Raw genomic sequence first — 8,840 nt, forward strand, 5'->3', positions numbered from 1 at the left:
ATCTGGGGTGCCAGCCTAGGAGTGAATGCGGGAGACCAGGTTGACAAAGAGTCGAGTATTATCCTGAGGATAAATGAGTTAGCCCATCACTGCAAACACTGTGCTGGCAGATTTTAGTGCAATTAGCTCCACAAATACCAAGACATGCAGTCTGCAACCAGACTAAAAGGTCTCCTAAACAATTAGGGGACCACGGCCCCATGGACCCCTGTCATGCACATTAATGTCACTAGCCTTAGCAAAGGGTATGTGTGTGCTTTGATGCCAGGGGAATCCAGAGTTTGATGGCCCCATAAACTTCATACCATTTTTGGTCCCAACTCCCACGGCTCAGTGGCATTTTATTTACTACACCTAATAACGTTTAGTCAATAAACACGTACAGGTTGGAGAGAAGGTCTAGTGTGAGCTTAATTACCTCAACTCTCTGCCTTCTCTTTTGTTATGTACATCATGGATACTTGACAGCATTAACATTCCTGGAATTGTATCTGCCATCCTTTGTAAAAGGATTGAATACTACGCATTAGTTCGGGCTCGTGGGGCATTTGTGTCTCCAACAACAGCTTAATTATGGACATTGTTTACTAATCAGTATTAAATTGACAGACTATGAGGGCTAATCTGGAGATTAACACAATAGCTTGTTTTCATTTTGTTCTTCTAGCAGTTTATTGAATGCAAGATTTAAAACAAGACCCTTTTGTGAACCTTACCTTCCACATCACAGCTTCTGTGAGTGTAAAGATCTGTATATTTTCTTTCTGTAACTTCATGTTTGAGCACAAACATTTTGCTTAATATATAAGAACAATCAGAAAACCGTGTTGTATTGGATACTGCTGGATGTAAAAGCTATAAAGAGTGTCCTTTCTGTAGGAGCAGCAGTTCACAAATCTTTAGGCTCCTTTAAGCCTTCTGTTTGTTCTGTTTCACAAGCTACACAGAGTATCATCACTCAAACAAATACCAACAGACCCCAGGCCCCAAGCAGTAATATGTGTAGTGAGAAGATCTGATGTCACTGTGTGCAAAGTTATTCAGTGAAAGCTGTGTGTGCTTCTGGACATCTGTTTTGCTCATACAAATTATTAAACTCCCTGATAGTTTTGATTTGCCTGTGAGCTATTTCCATCATTGGCCACTAAAGCTGCCCAGAAGCTGAAGAATGTCTGTTCTGCCTAGGTGGATGTCCATTTGATTATAAGAAGTATGAAGGTTCGTTTAGGGAAGAACACACATTGTGTGAAAGAGTCTTATGTATGTTGTGTGTCTGTCCATCTTGTCTGACTGCAGCACTTGTGATTTCTAGTGGTGACAGTGATCTGGTTCCCAACATATTCACATCTCTATTCAACTCTGATTTTTCAGACTGCTGAAAATACCTTGAGTTTTGTAGTTTGCCAAACTTTGCTTATTGATGGATTACTTAGCTGATTATGTATAAATGAATAAAAACACACTTAGTAATAACGAGATAATCTTTTTCTATGCTCTTACTTTCTGAAAGAGTGATGTAGAGTAGGGGGAAGTGATGCTACACTACAGCAGCAGTGAGGGTGGTAGAGTGGATAAAACAACCAGAAACAAGCGGAAAGGGCTGTTACTACCCTCTGTCCCAGACATGGCAATTCTCATACACAGGGTTTAATGACAGTGTGGCACTCCAAATTACATTATGGAGCAGCAGTCATTTTACTTGTGGCAAGAAAAGATGGCAAATGTTTTTGCACTGAAATGCCCAGCAGAATGTCTCCAAAGTCAGTGCTCTTCTGGTCCATGCACTCCTCATGCTGGAAGTAATTAGTATAAAAACCCTAATCTTTTTTTGCATCCGAGCCACGCGGTATAATCCAGCCTTTCAGAAGGATAAGTCAGTATTTCTGAGCTCACTTGGATTTAATGTAAACAATAAAGGGCTAATTCAATAAAATGGCTTTGACCCATCAAAATCTACTTTCAGGAGCTGTACTGTAGGCTAGGAGCCCACATGGTGTGTTGTGCGTGCAGAAATCTTCAAACCTGCCTGTTTGGAGAATAGCTGACAATGCAGATGTACCAGCTCTAAGAAGAGCCAGTTGTTAGAGATTTTGTACCTTGCTTTTTGGGGTCATATGCCTTAATTCTTAGAGAACTTGTTTGTCAAATATGATATGACAGCTCTTCTGATTTATTCACAGGTCTTAGAAAAAACGAAGGAAGACAAGGAAAGGAAAACCAAACAGAAAGAAAATTAGCTGGGACAAAAAATGTAACTTTTTTTTCATTTTTTTAACTTTTTTTGTTTGAGATTCTTCAGAGGAGTGTAGCTTTCAGGAAACATTGAATATTCCTACTGATTTGTCTCCTGAAAAAAGGAAAAATCACAAGAACGCTGTTAAAAATTAAGACATCCAAATGTAGTTGTTGGCTTCTGAAAATTGAAGTTAGAGTTTTCCAAACATCTCAGCTCACAGACTCTGAAAAGTCTCCCGGAGGAGGTGTAGTGTGGCAAATAGGCTGTCTTTTATTGTTATGCTGCTGACTCATTAAAAATTGTCTGTTGATCACAGGTTGAAGGTCAATGATGTAAACGATTGGTTATTGTAGCAAAGTCAAGTTTTACTTCAGTTTTGCTTTTTCTTCTTGCTGCTTATTTACTCAAAGGGTTATTTTACATAGGAGCAGCAGGGTTTTATGAAGGGATTCATATTGGCTTCATGCATGTGAATGTACATCCATAAACCATATATTTTAACTATTGTGTGCAAAGGTTAACAACTCTGGTCTCTTGATCTACCTTTTTTGCAGTTGCTTGTATTCAAGTCCTTTTTAAGCAGCAGTCTTGAAAGGGTGAGCAGTAGAATGTTTTCATGGGACTCTTGGGAAGCTGATAAAGTTTGCTAGTTAATCCAATAAAGCTAAGTCTGTTGCATCAGACCACATCAGTCAGATCAGTTTACACTCTGGCTTTTAAAGCAGGTCTTTGTTTATTTTCTTAAAAAAGTACCTGCTACCTGTACATAGGCTCTCAGGGCAGAAGGGACCACCCCACTGATCATCTATTTCCAACCTCCTGTTTCTGTAGCCATATGGTGTTTTCTGGAAGCTGTATGGAAGCATTAAATTAGAATTATATCTGGTCTTGCTTAAAGGCTAAGAAGAACAAAGTCAGCCAAATCCTGTACTAAGATGTTCCGATATTTAATAATGCTTATTACAAGAAAATTACTTTTTATTTTAGTGTTAAATTCACCTGTCTCCATTCAGCCACAGGATTTTGTTCTACTTTTGTTAGATCAGGAAGTTCCTGGTTGTCAGGTCTCTTCTCCATTTTTTTTATTGTGCTCAATATTTTTTTGTATTAAGGTCAATGGACTGAACACCTTAGGCTTCACACTACAAGCTTTCCTTTTCAATATCTGAATGTTTTTTGTGTCCCTTCTTTCAATACTTGAGGAATATTCCAACCTCCTTCAAAGTATGAGCATCTAACCAGCTACTCTAATAGATGTCTCATCTGTGTACAGAGGCAGTGTTGCATCTCTGCTTCCACTTCCTAGACATCTTATGATCAAATGAACTATTTTTTTGCCACAGCATCTCAGAGGTTTGTGTTTGTCCATTGTCCCTTGAATCCTTACTGCTTTCCAAGTCAATCTCCCATCCTGATGGCAAAACCTACATGTTCTGTTTCAATGCGTATTGTAACAGCCAAGCGATCCATCCATGATAATACAGTTTTTCTTTCTGTCCATTACAGACAGAAGCTTGAAAGTGGATTAATTGCATACCCTGATCACAATGGAATAGATGCATGTTATTGCTCACTTAGGCATTTGGAAGCATTCAGGCTTGTGTGTTTCTGTATGATCTCTGACAACCTAACGGGTAAGTGTCTTTGCAAAAAGTCTAGTGGGCTCTGTTTTCTCGTTCCTTTACAGAAGGAGATGGAACCACTGATTTTAACATTCAGATTAAGTGACTTATCCCCAATTTTCAACCATATAATTATTTCTTCTTTAGGAAGAGAAGAAAATAAAAGGAGGTCTCTAACACCTCCTTTTTACTACTTCTCCTACTATTACAACACAGAAGTTTTTAAGCTTGGTCTCTCTCAAACCTTGCCACCTTGAAGTGCCTTTGGACATTGCCTTGAGGTTTAGCTGTGCCAGTTTAAGATATTATTATCCTCAGCTATTCTTCATCACCAGAATGTAAAGATACCTTCTTCCCCAGCTCTTCAAAAATCAGCCATATTAAATCAAAGTGTGTTTCCACAACAGTTTTAGTTTCTCCAGACCAGAACTCCCTCAGCATCACACTCAGCCCTGCTTTTCTTACTCCCTTCTTCCCACAAACTTAGTAGTCATCAAACTGTAGTGAGGCAGCTTGGAAAAGGCAAAACCATTGATAATTACTCACTTTTTCTTAGGGTTGAGGTGCAATCACATTAGGTTCCTTTTTATAATTTAGGGAGAAATCTCGAGAGAGTAATTCAGACCACCTAAATTCTGATTTTCTTTCTCTCCTTTTAGGAAGTCTGAGGATAAAGTTCTGTGTTATGATTGAGCTGATCTAACATCTTGCCCTTCTGTTGAAAGAGGTGTTTATGCTCCTCCTTACTGTTATACAATCCTGTCACTCTTTTTCAGTGGCTAAGTAGTCTTGTGTAACTGCACCCTAAACCAGCCCACCATACAGGTAGATGAGCACCAGACAAGGCACAAGAGAGAGAAAGCAGGAGAGTGAACCAGCCTTTTTAGTGTCAGTTTACTGTTACATTGGCTTAGAGGTACCATTTGACCATGTCCTGAAATTGCTGCTAATCTGACTGGTTCAGAATGATGTCTGCATTACGCAGTGGCTGATCTCTAGCTGGCTGAGCTGTGGTTTTGTAACCTGCAGCAAAGGAGCAGTGACATACTGTTTGGCTAGATAATGCCTTGAATCAGGGTGCTATTTGCTGATTAAACCCTTGTCCAATTACATACACATTGAGACATTTGTATCGTGATTATCCCATTTTCAACCTCCTTTTACACAGTTTGGTAAGGGATTATCAGCCTGTCTTCCAGAAGTCCGTTAACCCTCTGTGTGAGACTAAAACCCTGTTCTCTGTAAAAGTTGTTCCACTGCTTAAGAAAACCTTGTCTTCTTACTTAATGAGCTAAACTTTCACTTACTGTTCTTTTCCTTGCTTGGAAACTTTTCTGAGAAGATCATGAAAAAAAATCTTTACTGCCGTCTCTCAAGGGCTCTGAGGTGGTACTTGCTGTAATATCATGGATGTTGATGTGGACTGTAACCAAAGAAATCCTTCCTGAACTTGGAATCTTCCATGTTCTTTGTAATAATACGTTGCCTTCATTCCTGGAAAACTACTAGCTTTTTATTGTGTGTCTTTTGTCTCTTGGAGATCGTCTTAATCAGTTTCCTTCACGGAGTTCTCAGACGGGACTATCTATCAACTTTGGCAAGTTGAGGGTTGTTTCTTTGACCTCTGAAGTCTGTCTGGTTTGAGCCAGTGGCAGTTCTCAATCAGTTCCTCCAGCTTATTTTTGCAAGGCAGTCTCTTCCTATGTCTGCAGTGTCAGGTACAATTAAATACACCCAGGGGTAAAGATTTCGGGCTTCCTCCTTGCTGTGACATGTTTTCAGTCACCTTTATTTCCTTGCCTATGCTTTTTATGTGATTCCTCTGGGAGCGTGTGTGGGGAGTCCCTGTGGAGTGATTTGGACTTGTCTATTGAGGAAAGATGTTTCTCTTAGCCACAAACTTTCTCTTCCACCTGAACTATTATCTTGTACTTCATGAAGGCAAAATTATGTCTCTTTGAGGGAAGAACTGAAATTTGGCACATCCAGTGTAGTGGCATATAGCTGATGACCCTCTGTCTGTCTGCATTGCTGATGGGAAACTGCACTACAAAGCAAAGCCTCAATCTCAACTCTGGGAATATTCTCAGAAATTCCACTGCCAGCCACATGCTTTTCACAGTTTGTATTCCCTCAGTACTATCCCTTTGTAAAGGGTTACAAATAAGCTCAGAAAATCAAAGTGTGAACCTACAGCACATCCTTGTACCTTGTACCAAACTACTCAAGCATCCTAAAAGCAATCACAGAAACACCAAAAGACCCTGAGAGTGTGGGCTTTACACAATCTCCTACGTGATACTCGAAGGCAGGGGTTTCGTGGAACTCAGCCTGCTGCCAGGTCAGACCAGGACTCCTTAATTGTGACTGTTTGCATCTATTACTGTTCACCATTAGGAGTCAGGGGTTGATAACTTGGTTTTAAGTGGACAGGCCCATACGCCAGCCTTTCATGCTTTTCTCAAAGCTGTATTTGTGCCCAGATGGAGTCAAATCTGTTTCAATTACTGCCAGTCATAAAGGTGCAAATAGAATCAGGGTTTTTATTGGACTTCCCTACCATAGCTCCACCTTGTGCTTCAGCAAAGGAAGCATTAAGAGGAAAGTAATTGGCCTGCGTTAATTAGAGACTTCTGCTTTTCCCAGTGACAGACAGACCAGTTGGTAATTACAATGCATCAGTAACCCCCCACTTGCCTCCAGTGCTGCTGCTTGGTGAGCTAATGAGGAAGAGAGAACGAGCTGTAGTAAGAGGCTATCCTGAGTGGTTTGAAGTTTTGTATGGGAGCATTTACTTCACTCTAAAAGTGGAGTTTGAACTGTAAGGTTGGGGTTTACAACAGTAACGCTGATATGTGCTCCTAGGACACTGTGAATTACCCTCTCTTGTGACTTGATATTAGATATGCTGCTAATGCTACATTTAACTAATACACGTTGCAGCACATTCCTGTCTTCGTCAGAGTGGAAGGAGGTCTGTTCCCATTCTTTTTTTTGTGTGCAGATGACCTGCTTCCACCTCATTAGCTCTGCAGTGCTGGTTGGTGTGTTGGGAAGGATGGTCCTGAAAGATCCACCCATCTGAAAGGGGTGAAGAAAGGCAGCCCTGACAAGGCTGCCATCTCTGTTTCTTACGTGGGAATCGATTCGATGAGGGTGGAGGAGCACACAGGGGTGCAAAGGAGCAATAAGCTCCTGTCTCCCTTGTAGGCATTTAGTGAAATGAATAAGAATGCTCCAGCTCAGATTTTTCAGATCACATGCATGCATATAATATGAAGCCATATTTTATAATCAACAGTTCAGGTCCTGATTTGAGTTAAATAGACTTCAGCTGGGGATCTGACCTTACTGTCCCTATCACACTTGAAAATGCCAGCTGCTGAGTTATTTTAGATGTTTTCTCAAGAACACAATGCACTAGATTCTATGAGCAGCCTCCTGAAGGAAGAATAAGTGAAGTGTTGTCCCCTTCAGTTTTGTAGAATTATAAATTTAAAAGACTTCTAATTCTTAAAAAACCTCCTCTGTCACTGGATGAAAAATAACCCTTTCCTAAAAGCTAATATAAATAACAATCTAACCAGTCAACTAAAATAGCACACTAACATTTTGTTGGAACTCTCTGATCTACCTCAGCACTCAAAACTGATATTTGAATAAGGTGTTACTACAATTCAAAACACTTCAGTGAATTTTACCAGATACTGTGGTTTAAATATCTATATCTCTTATCTCTTCTGACACCAGTGAGATTTAAGTATATACTCAAAGGCACTACAATATTTTGCTGAACAGGGATGTTATAAAATGTGTCCTTACATTAAAAATATTCTTAAAAACCTAAATTAGGCAAATGTCATGATCAGTTAGAATTGATTTGGGCTCACTTGGTACTGTTAGGAGGGAGAAATACACATTTGGTAGAGATCCAGAGCACCAAAAGTTTCAAAGTGAAAGCAACTTCTCTTGTGTGTAAAGCAGTTAAAGTCTCAGAAAAAGAGATTTGTACTGGGAATGCTGTTGGCATAGTGATAACTATCAAACTGAATGGAGTCTTGGAAAGAACAACACTTGATAACAGCTGTGTTTGCATTAAACATTTTTAGAGTTCAGTTCAGAGCAGTTCTGCACCATATATGTAGAATTTTTATGCAGAATTTGCATACAGAAAGTATGGAATGCTCTTTGCTGGGTAAATTATTTGCTTCTGCTATTTATTACGCTCTGCCCCCCATCCCCTGGGCACAAGTGGCTGCAAGGATTTGAGTTAGTAGAGAAAACAGGTGTGCCTGGTCAGAAGAGCAAAAAGCATGTATTCAAGGGAAAAGTGGGATTTTTGTTTCAAATAAGATGTATAATGCAGTCCTCCCTCTGGGTCCATCTAAACTGACCTTTTGGCAAGAATGAATTAAGGCATAGATACCATGGCCCATATTTACCTCATCTAATGGAGACACTTTAATTCTATCCTTATTAGGCAAAAGATTTAAGTACAGTCTTAAGTCAGGAACATTGTTGTACTAGACTTTCTCCTCTGAGGAAGAGAGGTTCTACTAGATGGTACTTCAGGTCATCCATGCACAGTTCCATCTTCTCTCTCTTTAGAGAGACCAACAGGGAAATTGCATTATAAGACTGGACCAGTCTAACAGCTAGCTTTAGGTGAAAGGGTCAGTCTCACTCCTCTTCCTTGCACTTCTTCCCAACTATAGGGACTGATTTCCTCTGTTGCAGCAGCTCTCCTGTTTGCCTGATTGCATGGTAAAAGCTGAACCAACTCATCAATCTGGAAGAAAATTACTATTTTTCTTTGGTCAAGGCAAGCAAAACCTTTCCTGCAGGCTGAGTGAATTGCATCGGTGGTCAGGGGAGTGCCAGGGAACTCATAAAGAATACCACAATGCAAAGGATTCTTTCCTTCCAGCACAGCTCACCTCAGAAAGTTGACTGAGTTTCTGTTTCCCAAAAGGCACAATACC

The sequence above is a fragment of the Falco rusticolus genome, chromosome 7 (genome assembly GCF_015220075.1).
Source record: "Falco rusticolus isolate bFalRus1 chromosome 7, bFalRus1.pri, whole genome shotgun sequence".
Taxonomy (NCBI): domain Eukaryota; kingdom Metazoa; phylum Chordata; class Aves; order Falconiformes; family Falconidae; genus Falco; species Falco rusticolus.